This window comes from Symphalangus syndactylus, chromosome 2, assembly GCF_028878055.3.
Source record: "Symphalangus syndactylus isolate Jambi chromosome 2, NHGRI_mSymSyn1-v2.1_pri, whole genome shotgun sequence".
Lineage (NCBI taxonomy): Eukaryota > Metazoa > Chordata > Mammalia > Primates > Hylobatidae > Symphalangus > Symphalangus syndactylus.
Genome location: NC_072424.2, coordinates 127,513,824 through 127,533,351, shown reverse-complemented (window position 1 = coordinate 127,533,351; position 19,528 = coordinate 127,513,824). Strand labels below are relative to the sequence as shown.

At 43.7% G+C, this 19,528-nt stretch overlaps 1 protein-coding gene across 3 annotated transcripts in view; it reads left to right on the top strand.

Moving 5' to 3' along the window:
• The first annotated feature begins 8,525 nt into the window (after nucleotides 1–8,525).
• Nucleotides 8,526–19,528, top strand: part of LATS1 (large tumor suppressor kinase 1) — a 58,908-nt gene continuing 47,905 nt past the window's right edge. For 2 of the 3 annotated variants that reach the window (XM_055267107.2, XM_063632267.1), the window contains exon 1: nucleotides 8,526–8,811. The gene's annotated coding sequence lies outside the window, so the exon portion shown is untranslated. The remainder of the gene's footprint in view (nucleotides 8,812–19,528) is intronic. The other variant, XM_055267133.2, reaches the window with a different exon arrangement.

The following is a 19,528-nucleotide window of genomic DNA, read 5'->3' as shown; positions in this document are numbered from 1 at the left end:
TTGTAGAGATAGGGTCTCACTATATTGCCCAGGCTGGTCTTGAACTCCTAGCCTCAAGTGATCCTCCTGCCTTGGTTTTCCAAAGTGCTTGGATTACAGACCTGAACCACTGTGCCTGGCCTCTTGTCAATCCTAATATCACAAAAGTAGACAAGTAGATATTATGTGCTTCCTGATGTAATACAAAAGGAGTAAATAACACCACCTATGAAATACTCTTGCCCAGAAGAAACTACTTGTCTTTCATTTTGTGGCATTCCAGGAGTAAGTAAAAACCATACACTTGTTCAGCTCAGGGTAGGTTTTTTCCTAGCACTGAAAAGTAGACCAGATAATTTAGATAATTGCTGTTACCTTAAATATCATTTTAAGGACTGTTTTCAGCCTAGCTGTCCTTCCCCAACTCCTTGCAACAAAACTGAACCTGATTTACCTGTCTTTACAGACAACTACAGGAGACAAAAGAACATGTTAAATGACAACATATTGTCCTGTAGTTGCGCTATTAAGACAACATCATGTTGTCCTGTCCACCATGCCCAACTAATTTTGTATTTTTAGTAGAGATGGGGTTTCTCCATGTTGGTCAGGCTGGTCTCAAACTCCCGACCTCAGATGATCCGCCTGCCTCAGCCTCCCAAAGTGCTGGGATAACAGGCCTGAGCCACTGAGTATTTGTAACCATAAGAGAAAGTATATTTTAACAGCATTACATTTCATGCCAGTTGACAAATTCTGCCAATTTTAATAAGAAACTAAGCTTTATGTAATATAACACCGTAATTTATGAATTTGTTCATTGTCACTGCCTTTATTCATGAAACTATCAAATAGAGTGTCTTTCAAGGGTTGCAGGATCTTAGAGGTAGGAAGTACCTTGATGATCATCTCCAGCCTAAATTTCATTATCCTTTCTATGGTATTCCCAACAAATTATCATCCAACCTATACTTAAAAACATATGGTGGCCAGGCACGGTGGCTCACGCCTGTAATGCTAGCACTTTGGGAGGCTGAGGTGGGTGGAGCACCTGAGGTCAAGAGTTCGAGATCAGCCTGGCCAACATGGCAAAACCCTGTCTCCACTAAAAATGCAAAAAAAAAAAAATTAACCGGGCGTGGTGGCAGGCATCTATAATCCCAGCTACTCGGGAGGCTGAGGCAGGAATGTTGCTCAAACCTAGGAGACAGAGGTTGCAGTGACCCAAGATCGTGCCACTTCACTCCAGCCTGGGCAAAAGAGCAAAACTTCATCTCAAAAAATATACATATATATGGAGACAAAGTTTCCCATTTTCCAATACAGTTTCACATTTGAACAGCTCTAATTGATACAGCTTTATGGCAGGGTTTTAGTGTGTAAGTGGGATCCAAAACACTCAATCCTGTAAAAGGGTACAGTCCTATTGTATGTTAACACACTGATATGTGAGCCTATGAGATGAGCCAATCACCATTTGTTATATTCAAATCTGCTTTGTGTTGGGATGCTTTAATGTAGGGTTTCACTAAATAAATGAATTTTCATATACTGAACTGAAATTTGCTGCCATCTGTCTTATCTCAGGAGCCACACACACAAAATTCCTCTCATCACATATTCAAATATTCAAAATTGATTATTATAGTCTCTCCAGTGAAGGTTTCCTTCTCATTCTTTCTTGCCATTTTTGGCTAAATCCTTCTTATCCTTCAAGACTCCTTCTAGGTGTCATTTTCTCCAGACAGCTTTTACTGGCCTCCAGCAATCCGGACTAAATTGCACTCTGCTTCAAAAGCCCATTGTGCAGAACTTAAATTGTGCGCAAAGCAGTGTGTTAAGGAGCCTGTCTCCCCCTACTGGGCCACAAGATCAAGAACAGGGCCCATGTCTTAGTGTAACAGTATTTAACAGTATCTGAACCATAGTAAGCAATGAGTCACTGTTAATTGACAATTGACCTTGTTTTCACAATCTGGTTTTCCCTTTAAAAATTACTCCTCTTCGTCAAAGGCTTTTTTTTTTGACACTTTAAGTCTCGCTCTGTCGCCCAGGCAGGAGCACAATGGCACGATCTCAGCTCACTGCAACCTCCACCTCCCAGGTTCAAGCAATTCTCCTGTTTCAGCCTCCCAAGTAGCAGGGATTACAGGTGTGTGCCCAGCTAATTTTTTGTATTTTTAGTAGAGACGGGGTTTCACCATGTTGGCCAGGCTGGTCTTGAACTCCTAACCTCAAGTGATCCACCCTTCTCGGCCTTCCAAAGTGCTGGGATTATAGGCATGAGCCACTGTGCTTGGCCAGAGGCCCTCTTTTAAGTGTGACTTGCAAGATAAACACTTTTTCATATATTGTCTACCTTGCTGATTATGACAGAAATCTTGCCATCCTGTTAATAGGAATGATATTCCTTTGTAATGCTGTCTCAGCTTTCTGAAGTGTTCACATGTGATACTCCTAAGCCACACTTCCTATATTCGGAAGTTAATACAAACGGTTTTTAATCCTTAATATGGGCCTTTCTTGTTCTAAGAAAAATTTCATTTCAATATAGGAAAGGACTATTTTCTTTGAACCTTTTGTAGAAGCTATTATTTTCTCCATAATTAGCTCAGCATGCCCTCTCCACTTTCATCCCATTGATTAGGAAAGATGTTTGAGACAGGATTTCACTCTGTCACCCAGGCTGGAGTGCAGTGGTGTGATCCCCAGCTCACTAGTCTCGACATCCTGGGCCCAAGTGATCCTCCCACCTCGGTCTCCCAAGTATCTGGGACTGCAGGCATGTACCACCAAGCCTGACTAATTTTTGCAATTTTTATTGAGATGGGGTTTCACTATATTGCCCAGGCTCGTCTTGAACTCCTGGGCTCAAGCAATCTACTTGCCTTGGCCTCCCAAAGTGCTAGGATTACAGGCAAGAGCCACCATGCCCAGCCAGAAAGATGTTAAATGAAATGAAGTTTTTAGGCCCACTGCTGGAGTCTTCTCAATTATCAATGAAACATGAATCTTTGGTATTTGGCTACAGTTATTGAAATATTTATAAAACAACCTAACTTATTGACATTTCATTCCATTTATCTTATTTCCAAGGTTATTGTGAGAAAATGTGCTGTAGTTATACTATCAAAAATTTGGCATAATTGAAAAATTCCTGGTCCTTTGTGAATAGTACTTCTATTTAATTGTATTGTGGAAACATCCTTTTAATAATCCACTCTAGATTCTTGTCCAAGAAGCATACTAAATTCAAAAGTATATAGTTTATATTGAGCCTTTAGTTAAGCTTACGGTGTCAATAGTATCTAGCTCAGACTAATAGAAGGTCTGGCCAGGTGCAGTGGCTCACGCCTGTAATCCCAGCACTTTGTGAGGCCAAGGTGGGGATGGATCACCTGAGGTCAGGTGTTCAAGACCAACATGGCGAAACCCCGTCTCTACTAAAAACACAAAAATTAGCCTGGCCTGGTGGCAGGCGCCTGTAGTCCCAGCTACTCAGGAGGCTGAGGCAGGAGAATCACTTTGAACCCAGGAGGCAGAGGTTGCAGTGAGCCGAGATCATGCCACTGCACTCCAGCCTGGCAACAGAGCAAGACTCCATCTCAAAAAAAAAAAAAAGAAAAAATTGGGCCGGGCACGGTGGCTCACACCTGTAATTCCAGCACTTTGGGAGGCCAAGGTGGGCGGATCACCTGAGGTCGGAAGTTCGAGACCAGCCTGACCAACATGGTGAAACCCCATCTCTACTAAAAAAAAAAAGAAAATTAGCCGGGCATATTGGCACATGCCTGTAATCCCAGCTACTTGGTAGGCTGAGGCAGGAGAATCACTTGAACCCGGGAGGCGGAGGTTGTGATGAGCTGAGATCGTTCCATTGCCCTCCAGCCTGGGAAACGAGCAAAACTCTGTCTCAAAAAAAAAAAAAAAAAAAAAAAAAATTGAAGGTCTGAACAGTAGTCATGCTCTTGTTTTACAGATATGAAGCTTGGGGAGACCCAATATATGATATGCAACTATTTTATTTGAACTCTTACTGGTATCATTCTGACCTACCATTAATGTTAAATGGCAATGTAAAACAATTAACAGCTAGGTCCTGGGCCACAGTCATCTTAGCATTGAGACAGTTGCCAGCATTTCCCTACATTCGACGTGTACAAAGAGGGCAGAAAACTCCAGGGGGTGCAGGGGAAGTAGAATGACTAGAAGCTGGCTGATCAGGTAAAAAATGTTAATTTAAAATAAGGTTCAGCCAGGCGAGCTGGCTGATGCCTGTAATCCCAGCACTTTGGGAGGCTGAGCCAGGAGGATTGCTTGAGTCTGGGAGGCGGAGATGCAGTGAGTGAGCCGAGATTGCACCATTGCATTCTAGCCTGGGTGACAGAGCACGACTCAAAACTAAATTACATTAAATTTAATTAAAATATTTAAAAAAAAAATTTGTAGCTGCAAAAAATCAGAAGAGTTTTTACCCCTCTATAGGGGTAGAATAAACTTTAAAAAATCTTAGCCAGAGAGGTCCTAGAATCCATGATACACCAGTAGCAAGGCATACACCTAGCACCCAGATTTGGTTTCTTATACCATATTCCAATAAAAGGAACCAGGGATCTTTGGAGGAATGGTGATCCCTGAACCGGGGCAAGAAATATACAAGATACCTTGGAGAACTGGGCGCGGTGGCTCAAGCTTGTAATCCTGCACTTTGGGAGGCCAAGGCAGGCAGATCGCTTGAGCTCAGGAGTTCAAGGGCAGCCTGGGTGACATAGGGAGACCTGGTCTCTACAAAAAAACACAAAAATTAGGCGTTCCGGGCACGGTGGCTCATGCCTGTAATCCCAGCACTTTGGGAGGCCGAGATGGGCAGATCATCTGAGGTCGGGAGTTCAAGACCAGCTTGACCAACATGGAGAAACCCCTTCTGTACTAAAAATACAAAATTAGCCAGGCATGGTGGCGCATGCCTGTAATCACAGCTTCTCAGGAAGGCTGAGGCAGAAGAATTGCTTGAACCCAACAGGAGGAGGTTGTGGTGAGCAGAGATGGCGCCACTGCACTCCGGCCTGGGCAACAAGAGAGAAACTTGGTCTCAAAAAAAAAAAAAAAATTGGACATGGTGGCCTGCACCTGTAATCCCAAGCTACTCGGCTGCTGAGGCATCACCTGAGTCGGGGGTTGAAGCTGCAGTGAGCCATAATCATGTCACTGCACTTCAACCAGGGTGACAGAGTGAGACCCCATCTAAAAAAAAAAATTGAAAAGATTTTGGAGCAGCTTGTACTGCCAGAAAATAAGAAAGTTCTTTTTTTAATTTTTAGGTGAGGTCTTGCTTTGTTACCCAGGCTGGAGTGCAGTGGCTAGATCTTGGCTCACTGCAGCCTCAGCCTCCTGGGCTCAGGCGATCCTTCTGCCTCAGCCTCCTGAGTAGCTGGGACTACAGTTGTGTACCACCACACCTGGCTGATTTATAGAGGTGAGGTCTTGCTATGTTACCCAGGCTGGTCTTGAACTCTTGGGCCCAAGTGATCTCCTGCCTCAGCCACCAGAAGTACTGGGATTAAAAAGTGCTGGGATTAAAGGGGTGAGCCACCAAACTGGGCAGAAAGTTCTTTAAAACACATGAACACACACACACACACACACACACACACACATACACATGCCAACTGAAAGAGCTCCAGTGGCCACAACTGAAACAACTTGAGCAACAAAATAAATGCCCAAAGCATAAAATAAATATCCATGAGGCCATCCATACTGACATAAAGGGTTTTTGTTTTGTTTATGTTTTTGCTTTTTGTTTTCTTTTTTTTGTAAGACGGAGTCTTGCTCTGTCACCCAGACTGGAGTGCAGTAGTACAGTCTCGGCTGACTGCAACCTCCACCTCCCGAGTTCAAGCAATTCTCCTGCCTCAGCCTCCCAAGTAGCTGGGACTATAGGCATGTGCCCACCACGCCTGGCCAATTTTTGTATTTTTAGTAGAGACGAGGTTTCACCATGTTGGCCAGGCTGGTCTTGAACTCCTGACCTCAAGTGATCCGCCTGCCTCAGCCTCCCAAAGTGCTAGGATTATAGGTGTGAGCCACCACACCTGGCCAATAAATGTTTGAATAAATGAAGGAGAAGGGATAAATCTGCAGAATTTCAAATAATTTATTTGAATTCTCCACTTTATTTTATTTATTTATTTTTTGGGGACAGAGTCTGGCTGGATTCTCTACTTTCAAGAAGATGGAGCACAACTCCCCATTCCTTAAGAGTGGGTGGCACATAGTCTGGTGTCTTCCCCTAAGATCGCATGAATTTCTGGAAGGGTTTATGTTCTCAGGGCCACACTGGTCTCCAGACATCTTCCATGTACACTGCCCCCTAATTCCTATCTAAGGTCACACAAGCATGGAAATCAGATTCTACATCTATTGCTAAAAGCAAAAAAGCCCCATTTCCATGAAGCACTGAAGAATTGAGTAGGCTGAAACTGGACCAAGATCTTCCATCACAATAATATAAAAACCTGCAAATGTGATGGCAGGTATCACCATTCCCACACATCCAGCACCCACAGTAAGTATTCCCAACCATTATCACTCTCCGCACCTACAGTCCCCGCCGCTTTTCATCTCGTCGGTTTGTTCTCTTCCTGATCATTCCACCTCTCCTTTCCCTGCTCTTTCATCTCTCACCCTACTCCACAGGAGTAAGCCTCCTAGTCCTACACAGAGCAATTTACTCAGCTCCTTGAATTATCTAGGAATTTCCCCAAAGACTAGAGTTTGTGGAGATACTTTCCTTTGGGTTTAGAGAGCATTGAGGAGCTTAAGTACCATGGGTTGATGACAGAGGTGACAGGATTCTGGGGGCAGTCTGCTCTTCCAGATGCATAATCCTTTTGGATAGGGCAAGCAGACTTGTGGACATATTAGATTCCTATAATTCATATAATTTTAGGGCTGAAAAGGTCTTTGTGGGTCACTTACCCTTCCGTTGAAGAAAGTAAGCCCTGGGGCTCTTTAGTGACTCACCTTGGGTCACATTGTCTACCTTCTACAAACTCTGTGCTTGTAGAAAATAGACTTTCAACCAAATATTCTTGGAACATAATTTTTTTTTTTTTTTTTTTTTTGAGACGGAGTCTCGCTCTGTCGCCCAGGCTGGAGTGCAGTGGCGCAATCTTGGCTCACTGCAAGCTCCTCCTCCCGGGTTCACGCCATTCTCCTGCCTCAGCCTCCCGAGTAGCTGGGACTACAGGCGCCCGCCATCACGCCCGGCTAATTTTTTTTGATTATTTTAGCAGAGACGGGGTTTCACCGTGTTAGCCAGGATGTTCTCGATCTCCTGACCTCGTTATCCGCCCGCCTCGGCCTCCCAAAGTGCTGGGATTACAGGCGTGAGACACCGTGCCCGGCCGGAACATAATATTTTTTTTTTTTTTTTTTTGAGACAGAGTTGCTGTCGCCCAGGCTGGAGTGCAGTGGCGCCATCTCGGCTCACTGCAGGCTCCGCCCCCCGGGGTTCACGCCATTCTCCTGCCTCAGCCTCCCGAGTAGCTGGGACTACAGGCGCCCGCCACCTCGCCCGGCTAATTTTTTGTATTTTTTAGTAGAGACGGGGTTTCACTGTGTTAGCCAGGATGGTCTCGATCTCCTGACCTTGTGATCCGCCCGCCTCGGCCTCCCAAAGTGCTGGGATTACAGGCGTGAGCCACCGCGCCCGGCCGGAACATAATCTTTTAACAGGTTTTCACATTTGGATTTCTAGATACAGTAAGTAGCCAGTTATTACTTTAACGTCAGAAAAAGGCGTCTTTAATTTTTTTATACTCTGTAGTAGAAAAATTACGAAAGAAGGTACTTGAAAACACCAACTGTATATTTCCTAGAGGAAAAACTGGCAAAGGCGATCTTCACAAAGGGTGGACGGTACCTTATACATTAAACCCAACGATCCCATCCCACACTTTACATTCAGCTTAACCAGAAGTAAAACCTCTTGTCGCACCGTCACCGTTATTCCAATTATGGCAATAACGACCTCATTCTACGGATGCGGTTGACAGATAAGATCTCTAAACCGCTGCTAATCAATCAGTCCTAGCTCAAGAATTTCTTATCTGCCTGATTCAGAAAATACAGATGCTGGAAGCTCACCGGCTTGTTCGGGGAAAGAACGCTAAGCAAGAATAAAATTTTATTTCAAAGCGCCAAAAATCTCGAATTCTGAGATCCACAGCGAGGTTTCCCAGAGCAACTCACAGTTGTTCCCTTCTGAGAACGTAGCTCCGTGAAATGCGCATCCCTACTCGGTCCAGAGAAATAGATCAATGGGAAAAAGGATTGAATCAACCAAGTAGGCTGGGCGGGAGAGAGCCTTAACCCACGGGCGCAGACTAGTCGTATGGGCAGGGGTAGGCGGGAGCGACGTGGGGCGACGCTCACGAACGATCAGAGCGGCGGGCGACGCAACGAAGCCCGGTGGCCGCAGGCTGCGCGCTCCCTCGCAGCAGCCGGGCGGGCAAAAGCCCCCAGTCCTCGGCGCCCGCGCAAGCGACGCCGGGAAATGCCCACATCCGGGAAACCTGCAGCGGAGTGCGGCGGCGGCGACACTGAGTGGAAGGCAAAATGGCGGCGACGGCGGTGGCCTGGTGTTAAGGGGAGAGCCAGGTCCTCGCGACCCCAGCGACGGGCCGCGCTGGCCCGCGGCAGCCCCCCGCTCCTCTCCCCGCTCTGCCCCACCAGGGATACTTGGGGTTGCTGGGACGGGCTCCGGCCGCCTCAGCGTCCGCCCTCAGGCCCGTGACCGCTGTCCAGGAGCTCTGCTCTCCCCTTCAGGTAGGTCCGGGGCTGGCGTAGCGGGTGCTCTCCTCCCGTGCTCGAGTTGGCGGGGCGGTGGCCGCCGGGGCCCACGCCCATCCCCGCTGGCTAGGGTCCAGAGGTTGCTGTGGACTGGCGGGCAGAGCCGGCCCGCTCCGGGCCTGACTTGGCTGGTTGCATTGACCCGAGCTGAGCCCTGCCCTGGGGAAGTGAGGGTTGGCCGCGCCCGGTGCTGCAGGAAGAGCCCCAGGCTTTTCGGCCTCGGAGGTGCAGGTTTGGCTGAGTAGAGCCTGTCTCTCCGGCGGCCTGTCTCCCAGCCCACCCCCAACACGCGAGTCGGCGGTGTCCAGGAGGGAAGGAACGGGAAAGGTGGTTCTGAAGGAAAATTGCAGTAAAAGAGCTACAGTTCTTTGGATCCCAGAGGGCCTTGATCCTGGATATACCTTGGAGAAATCCTGGGAGTCTCATGTCTAGTTCAGTGTGATTTTAGGTTACTGTTCATAGTTGGAAGAGGTGAGAGAGATGGAGAGGTCTTTATGGAGTAGGAGTGTGTATATAAATACAGCAAATGAAGGAACGACAATTAAGGGAACAGTGTTTTTTATAACCTGAAATAGCTTGTAGCTCAATGAATGCCTCTCAGATGACTTGATTTATCCCCATTCTGACTTCTCTGTCAATTTCTAAGGGAACAAAATTTAATGTTTGTCAGTTAATATGTTAATACGACTTTTAAAACATATATCATCCTCCAGAAGTTATTCATAAATCTAGTGAACAATAAGTATAATCTCATGCACAGAAGTAATATTGTATAACTCCAGTTTTGGAAATGGATTTGAATGTTAGCGATCATGAAACTTGTCTGAACTTTATGAATTATTTATTGAAGGTTAAAATGTTTTTATCAAATTTCCTCCATGAGGAAGAAAAGGTAGGACATTATAATTGGAATGAATGTTCTGTGCTACGAAAACAAAGCTTATCTCTGACGGTAAAATGGGGTAGTTGATTCCCTAAGGCAGTGGAGGAATTTGATTGAACAGTGAAAGAAGTAGCATTGTGTTAGTCCAATTGGCTGCTACTGTAAGAAACTAGATCGTGGTCCATGCTTGGAATGGCACATTCTATGCCTAAATATTGATTGAATATGCCTTACTGCTCACCAAAAGTACTTCTACTACATTTTTAATGTATAATATATCTGGCTTTCATTGTGTAGGTCGTTTTTATTTTTGTTTTGTTTTTATTGCAAGTCCTTGTTCTATATAAGTAGTCTTGGAACGGTTCTAACCCTGGTTATTTGGTTATTTTAGATGTTTTATTTACATTAATGGGAGATTGTTATACATCACAAAAGTTATTTAGTCATTGAATAACATTTTTGCCAAGTAGAAACAGCAACCATTTTTCAGCATGAAGATACAGTGTTGCTTTCACTTTTGATCCGACAGTTATTAGAAAGTGAACTGAAGAAAATGTCAGTATGCAGTTTCCTTTAAAGATGGGAACTCGCTATGTTGCCTGCGCTGGATTCCAACTCCTGGGCTCGAGCAAATCCTCCCACCACAGCCTCTCAAGTAGCTGGGACTACAGGTGCACTACTGCACCCAGCCAGGGTACCTTTCTGATAAACTTAATTCAACCCAAGTTAACACTTTGAAATCTTATGTAATGGTGCCATTTTTTTTTCCTAAGTTTGACAAACTAATCAATGATACTTGTTTGTCGATGCTTGTATTTTTGATGAGGGTCTGAACTTTTTTTAAAAAAAAATGGAGATTTGTCATACCCAGGCAGTTTGATTCCAGAGCTCTTACTTTAACCATGAGGTTAAAAGTCATTGAAAGTTATGGCGTAGGTAGGTGACATGATCAGAATTGTTTATTAAGACGAATCTGGCCCCATCGTAGTGTGGATTAAAAAGGTAAGCAGTTTTGCTTTGAAGAATTGTTTTAAAAATTCTTTTTGCCTAGTAATAATTTGAATTTTTACCTGTCATAGCAGCAAAGATTGTTGAGATTTAGTAATGCCAGTATTAACCATACCTTGTTGTGAAGATTATAAAATTATTATAATTTTCTAGAAGGCATTCTGACAATAAGTATCAGAATTTTAAATATGTATTCTCTTTGATCCAGCAATTCCACTTCTGGGAATTTATTTTAAGAAAAATGCTCAGCAATGTGTGCACAAGAATTTTTATTGCAGCAATTTTTTTATTAACTAATTTCATTATGTGCAAGGAATATGCTATATGTATATTACACATATGTTCATTTTATTAAACTATGAGGCATAATAAAATGAATATCCATGAACTTACCACCTGAACTCAGAACAAGAATATTACCAGTATAATTGAAGTTACCAGTTTGCAGTATTATTTTACATTAGCAAAAAAGTGAGGAACAACCTAAATGTCCATCAGTCAGGGATTTATAAGTAATAGTGCATCTAGCTGGGCGCCGTGGCTCACGCCTGTAACCAGCACTTTGGGAGGCCAAGGCGGGCGGATTACCTGAGGTCTGGAGTTCGAGACCAGCCTGGCCAACATGGTGAAACCCCATCTCTACTAAAAATACAAAAATTAGCTGGGTGTGGTAGCGCGTGCCTGTTGTCCCAGCTACTTGTAAGGCTGAGGCAGGAGAATCACTTGAACCCGAGAGATAGAGGTTGCAGTGAGCCGAGATGGCACCACGGCACTCCAGCCTGTGACAGAGTGAGACTCCGTCTCAAAAATAAATAAATAAATAAATAAAAAATAGTACATCTACATGATGAAATTCAATATCAGGGTATTTAAAGGAATAAGGTTGAACTATCATACTTTCTCAATTCTGAAATACCACTAAATCTAAGATAAGCTGTCTATTTAGTAGCAATTTTTTAGCGGGAAGAAAGTAAACATAAAGCTTTTATTAATAATAGCATACATTTATTCATTCAATTGTATGCCATTTTCGTCTGTCACAATAAACTTTGAGTCTCAGCCTTATTCACATTCAGAATCTAGGATTCTTCTGAATTACTTTGGTTAGTTAATGCAACATCATGATTAACAGGCTGCTTTTCATAATGCTAGTTAATTATCTTAACCTATATTGTCTTTATGATTGTGTGTATAATTTTAAGATATATTGAAGAATACTGGGGTTTTGCTTTCCTTTCCTTTTTGCTTACTTGGTTTTTTTTTTCTTCTTAATTGAATTACCTGTTGCTAGAAATTAAACAGCTTCTTCTGAAGATAACTCCAAAAGTTTTGGCAGATTTTTGAGTCGTCTTACCTTTGAAAATTCTGTGATCTTGCTTGAATTTAATAATTACTTATGCCTTTAATTGCAGTGTCTATTGAATGACAGTTTGAGTGCACAATACTATATCACAATGGAATCTTTTCAGAACATTTTGTGGACCAGGCATGGTGTAATCCCGGTATTTTGGGAGGCTGAGGCAGGAGGAACACTTGAATTCAGGAGTTTGAGACCAGCCTAGGCAACCTAGCAAGATCTCCATCTCTATTTACAAAAATAATAATAGCTGGGCGTGGTAGCTCATACTTGTAATCTCAGCACTTTGGGAGGCTGAGGTGGGTGGATCACATGAGGCCAGGACTTCAAAACCAACCTGGCCAACATGGCAAACCCCTGTCTCTACTAAAAATACAAAAATTAGCCGGGTGTGGTGGTGGGTACCAGTAGTCCCAGCTACTCCGGAGGCTGAGGCATGAGAATCACTTGAACTCGGAAAGCAGAGGTTGCAGTGAGCCAGAATACGACACTGCACTCCAGCCTGGGCAACAGAGTGAGACTGTCTCACAAAAAAAAAAAAGTAATAATGATAAAAGAAAAAAAGAGGCCGTGCACGGTGGCTCATGCCTATAATCCCAGCACTTTGGGAGGCCAAGGCAGGTGGATCACCTGAGGTCAGGAGTTCAAGACCACCCTGGCCAACATGGTGAAACCCCGTCTCTACTAAAAATACAAAAATTAGCCACACATGGTGGCACATGCCTGTAATTCCACCTACTTGGGAGGCTGAGGCAGGAGAATCGCTTGAACCCGGGAGACAGAGGTTGCAGTCAGCTAAGGTCGCGCCATTGCACTCCGACCTGGGCAAAAGAGAGAAACTCCTTCTCAAAAAAACAAAAAACAGAAAAAAAGAAAAAACATATTGAGCATCATATATGGTGCTGCCAATGAAAATATTACAATTGTCTGGGTATGGTGGCTCACACCTGTAATCGCAGCACTTTGAGAGGCCAAAGCCGGTGGATCACCCGAGGTCAGGCGTTCGAGACCAGCCTGGGCAACGTGGTGAAACCCCATCTCTACTAAAAATACAAAAAATTAGCCGGGTGTGGTGGTGGGTGCTGTAATCCCAGCTACTTGGGAGGCTGAGGCAGGAGAATTGCTTGAACCCGGGAGGCGGAGGTTGCAGTGGGCCGAGATGGCACCATTGCACTCCAGCCTGGGCAACAGAGGGAGACTGTCTCAAAAAAAGAAAATAATACAATTGAGGTAACAGAGATTTCGACTTTTATGTATGGTTAAGTTAGGCATGTGCAATGACTGCTACTCTAGAACTTCTCTGCTTTGAAGGGGAGTTTGGACCTTGATTTATTTGGAAGGAACTCTCTCATCCATTGTTTTAATTATCATCCTTGGCCACCTGTGAAGTGTGTGTTGGGTGAGTATTCTCTCTTTGAAAGTACACATCTTTCTCAGCTAGCTTATTGCTCATAGAAATTGGGGGCCCAAGGGTTGATCTTAAGATATACTCAATTTATTTATTTATTTATTTATTTATTTTTTCCGGGACAGAGTTTTGCTCTGATGCCCAGGCTGGAGTGTAGTGGCACAATCACGGCTCACTGCAGCCTCGACCTCCTGGGCTCAATTGATCCACCCACCTCAGTCTCTCCAGAAGCTGGGACTGCAGGTGCACACCAACATACTTGGCTGATTTTTTCTATTTTTTGTAGAGATGGGGTCTCACTCTGTTGCCCCGGCTAGTCTCAAACACCTGGGCTCAAGAGATCCGCCCATTTCAGCCTCCAAAAGTTTGGGAATTACAGGCATGAGCCACTGCATCCGGCCCTAAATTTTAGAAATATTAAAATGTAGAAAAGCATGCTTAGAATCAAACAAACATGATACTGGCTGGGCATGGTGTCTTACACCTGTAATCCCAGCACTTTGGGAGGCCAAGATGGGAGGATCACTTGAGGCCAGGATTTTGAGACCAGCCTCATCAACATAGCGAGACCCTCATCTCTATTAAAAAAGAAAAGAGAGAATAGAAGATAAAATATGGCTGGGCGCAGTGGCTCACGCCTGTAATCCCAGCACTTTAGGAGGCCAAGGTGGGCGGTCACCTGAGGTCAGGAGTTTGAGACCAGCCTGACCAACATGGAGAAACTCCGTCTCTACTAAAAATAGAAAATTAACCAGGTGTGGTGGCACGTGGCCTGTAATCCCAGCTACTTGGGAGGCTGAGGCAGGAGAATTGCTTGAACCTGGGAGGTAGAGGTTGCGATGAGCCAAGATCACGCCATTGCACTCCAGCCTGGGCGACGAGCGAAACTCTATCTCAAAATAAATAAATAAATAAAAGAAACATGACACCTAACTGTGGAAAGATGTTCACGGTATTATGTTATTCTTTTGCTAAGAAATTGGGCCCTGATTAGTGATAGAGGCAAGATTCATGGGTCCTGTGGTCCACATGCCCAATAATCTCTTAATCAGGTCCAGATATGGTTCCTCTTGGTCCAGGGACCTGTGAAGTAATGTGTCCTGTGTGCTGCGTGTGCGTGCACTCTCTCTCTCTGTCACTCACTGTGTCTCCTCTCTGTCTCCCTTCCTTTTCTCTTCCCCTTACTCACTGAAACCGCAGTACACAAGGGCCACAGTAAGCACTCTTCCTAGAAAAAGAGAATAATGGGAGATAAGCAGCAAATGCTGATCTATAATCTGAAATCTCCTAGGCAGATTCTGTGTAAGCAACCAGCCCTGGAGGTAGGGGAGATTGGACCTTGATTTATTTGGAAGGAACTCTCTCATCCATTGTTTTAATGATCATCCTTGACCACCTGTGAAGTGTGTGTTGTACCTTCCCTTTGGAACGTACAAATCTTTTTCAACTAGCTTATTGCTCATAGAAGTTGGGGGCCCAAGGGTTTTAAATTTTGAATAGACAAAAAGATTTTTTTAGTATGAACTTGAGATGATTTAAGAAAAAAAAAATTTGTTTTTTGAGACAGAGTCTCACCCTGTCACCCAGGCTAGAGTGCAGTGGCACAATCTCAGCTCACTGCAACCTCCGCCTCCCAGGTTCAAGCTATTCTTCTGCCTCAGTCTCTTGGGTAGCTGGGACTACAGGCACATGACACTACGCCCAGCTAATTTTTGTATTTTTTAGTATTGGCCAGTCTGGTCTCAAACTCCTGACCTCGTGATCCGCCTGCCTCGGCCTCCCAAAGTGCTGGAATTACAGGCATGAGCCACCGCGCCCGGCCAAAAGATATATTTTTTTAACAAAACAGTTTCCTTAAAGTTAGCAAGCCTCTTCCGATCTGTTTGGTTTCCATCAGTTCTATGTGTCAGTAACCACAATCGAAGTTCACATGTATTGGTAAACTCATCCAAAGATTTAAGAGCGTCTATTCCTCCTCCTCTCATTTGGTTGTTTGAGGCTATTAGGTTTGACGGGAAGGCTACATCTTTAATATGGTCTTAACCACAGAAGCACTAGTTAGCTAAGGGGTTTGTTTCAGTGGGCATCTGTGTTCAGTCTTTTAATCCTGCCTCTGGGGGTCTAGGTGCAAGCTGCTTTTCCAATCCTTCAAGGCTTTAAATTTCTGAACTTTTTCTATTCTCTTCTGTTTTTGCTTTCAAATCTGCTACTTCCTTCTTGAACTCATCATTTACTTATAATACTTGCCAAATATCTAATAGCAGCCAATATTCACTTCCAAAATCCTCTTTACCAAACTCTTATAAGACTACACCGTCAGTAGCCTCTTTGTATGTTCACTGACCTTGTAGTTGTATGAAAAGTTATTATAGGCAACAGCTTTACCAGATATTTTGCCACTATAAAACATGATCCTCCATCTTTCCAGTCTCCGGTATCTGTTTCCTCTCAGCCCTCAACCTGACCACTAAGGCAGTATCACTAAGGCAGGACTGCATAGGTTTTTATTGTAGCAGCACCTCACTTCCAGGTACCAGTTTTCTGTATTAGGATAATGAAACACTAGAATATACAGATGGACAATGGCCAGATCATATATAAAGCTAGAACTCTGACCCATGACCTATGTAGCAATAGGCCCAAATTGTCAGGACTTGGTCAGTAATTACCAGCTTCGCTAATTTTTGTGCCTACTTCCAATTCGGGACGACTCAGAGAAAGCCAAATATGCTTCCCAAATCAACCACATAGGATACCCCACTTCCAGTGTCAACGAAGAGTCAAACTGTAAAATATTTTAAGAGATCTATTCTAAGCCAAATATGAGTGGCCATTGCCCCATGACACAGCCCTCAGGAGCTCCTGAGAACATGTGCCCAAAGTGATCAGACTACAGCTTGGTTTTATACATTTTAGGGAGACATAAGACATCAATCAGTATATGTAAGACGTACATTGATTAGGTCCAGAAAGGAAGACACCTTGAAGCAGATGGCTTCCAGGTCATATGTAGATTGACAGATTTTCTGATTGGCAGTTGGTTGAAAGTGTTGTTATTGTCTAAAGACCTAGAATCAATAGAAGGGAGTATCTAGGTTAAGATAAGGGGTTGTGGCCAGGCACAGTGGCTCACGCCTATAATCCCAACATCTTGGGAGGCCGAGGCAGGTGGATCACGAGGTCAGGAGTTTGAGACCAGCCTGGCCAACACAGTGAAACCCCATCTCTATTAAAAATACAAAAATTAGCTAGGCATGGTAGCGCACACCTGTAATCCCAGCTACGCAGGAGGCTGAGGCAGGAGAATCGCTTGAACCTGGAAGGCAGAGATTGTGGTGAACCAAGATCAAGCCACTGCATTCCAGCCTGGGCAACAGAGTGAGACTCCATCTAAAAAAAAAAAAAAAAAGATAAGGGGTTGTGGAGACCAGGGTTCCCATTATGCAGATAGAATCAATAGGAAGGAATGTCTGAGTTAAGGTAAGGGGTTGTGGAGACCAAAGTTCCCATTATGTAAAGGAAGCCTACAGGTGGCAGGCTTCAGAGATAATACATTGTAAATGTTTCTTATCAGGGTTGATTCTCTCCTGGATCAGGCAAAAGGCCTGAGAAAGGAAGGGAATTATCTTCAGAATGTAGATTTTCCCCACAAGAGAGAGCTTTGCAGGACTGTTTGAAGATATGGCAAAGAAACATAATTTGGGGTCAAATACTTGGATTTCTTTCAGGGCCTGCCATCTGTCATGTGATACTATGCTAGAGTCAGGCTGGAATTGGGTATCTTATTGCTACAGAGAGTCTGATTTGTCAGTCTTAAGATTTGTTTTAATGTTAATGCTGGTCAGCTGTGCCTGAATTCCAAAAGGGAGGAGGGAATAATGAGGTATGGCCAAACCCCGCTTCCCATCATGGCTGGAACTAGTTTTTCAGGTTAACTTTCAAATGCCCTTGGCTGAGAGGAGGGGTTCATTCAGATGGTTGAGGGACTTACAATTTTATTTTTGGCTTACACCAGTTAGCCCACCTCCAGTTTCCCATGCCAACAACCTACAATCAGAGCATACCTGAAGTCTTCCCCTTTTTTTCAGTATAAAGATTTCCCACTCCTCTGCTTGCCTTTGAATCTTTGCCAAGCACAAGTTGACAGTGGTTGACTCCCTACCTATATAGTAAGATCTGATTAAATAGCCTCTGTTTGTTTCCATTTGGGCAGTCTTTGTCTATTTTCACAATATTATTAGGCTGTTTTGTGGTAACAAATCCCCAAATATCAATGGCTTAACACAACAGAAATGTTTCTCTTGCTCAGAGTTCAGTGGGAGTCAGTAGGGTTCTCCATCCAGTGGCTTAGGGATCCACCTTTCTTCCATATTGTCAAGCCACCATCTCAGAATTTAACCTACATTGTCATTAAAGCAGGAAAACCAAAGCAAAGTGACTTTTAACTGCCTCAGTCCAGAATTGAGATATGTTACATCTGCTCATCCAACTTTGGCCAAATCTGGGAAATGGAGTAGAGTACTGTATGTGAATATAGTCTCTGCCACAATATACTTACCAAAAGCAATTGGCTAAAGATATACACAATTCCTCCATTTCAGCGTTTTTGAAATCAGAAGATTTAGATTATCTTACAATTGAATTTTTTTTTTTTAGACTGAGTCTCTCGCCCAGGCTGGAGTGCAGTGGTGCAATCTCGGCTCACTGCAACCTCTGCCTCTGTGATTCAAGCGATTCTCCTGCCTTAGCCTTCCGAGTAGCTGGGAATACAGGTGCCTGCCACCATGCCCAGCTAATTTTTGTATTTTTAGTAGAGATGGGGTTTCACCATATTGACCAGGCTGGTCTCGTACTATTAAAATTGAAATGAATATTCAAATGTAATGCTTCTGTTATTTCCCCTGATAAATGAAGTGATATTGTTTGATGGAAATAATAGTTTCTTTAAAATAAATCCTGTGTATTTTAACTGCATATATTTAAATAAGAATTTGTAGCAGAACCATTCTAGGATCCAGTCATTTCTTTTCCTTTTTTTTTCTTTTTTAACTCTCTATTTTGGAAAACTTCAAGAACACACAAAAGTAAAGAGAAAGGCCAAGGCAGTAGGATTGCTTGGTGCCAGGAGTTCAAGACTAGCCTGGGCAACATGGTGAGCCCCTGTCTCTAAAAAATAAATAATAAAAAGAAAGAGACTAGTACAGTGAACCCTCATATACCCATTACTCAGCTACAACAGTTTTCAACAAATGATAACTTTTGTCTCATTTATATCCCCAACCCCTTCAGCACACAACCAAATTATTTTGAAATAAATTCCAGACATTATTTATTTTATCCACAAGTATTTTCAACATGTAGATGATAGAAATATGCTTAAAATAAGTTTTCAGTTATTTAAACCTAAAACACATTGTTACACATATACCAGAACTCAGTCCTTTCTCTGACCTTTGTGCACTCAATGTCAGGAGTTACATCAGAGTATAGGACTAGAGAATGAATTTCTCTGGTCCAGCGTTTTCTAATGCAGTATATTTACTGCATGGAATGTAAATCTCATGAAATGTTATGAGGGGAAAAGGTAAGATAAGAAAAATTTGGGCAACAATACATTCTCTTCTTGTCTTGAACTCCTTGCCTCAATTGATGCTTCCACCTGGGCCTCCCAAAGTATTGGGATTATAGGCGTAAACCCCCAGACCCCATTGTCTTCTCATAATTCCCCATGATTATGTAAAAGAATGAGATGTCCAGCCGGGTGCAGTGGCTCATACCTGTAATCCCAGCACTTTGGGAGGCCGAGGCGGGCAGATCACGAGGTCAGGAGTTCGAGACCAGCCTGACCTACATGGTGAAACCCCATCTCTACTAAAAATACAAAAATTAGCCTGGCGTGGTGGTGCGCACCTGTGATCCTGGCTACTCAGGAGGCTGAGGCAGAATTGCTTGAAACAGGGAGGCAGAGGTTGCAGTGAGCCAAGATCACCCTACTGCACTCCAGCCTGGGCGACAGAGCGAGACTCCTCTTCAAAAA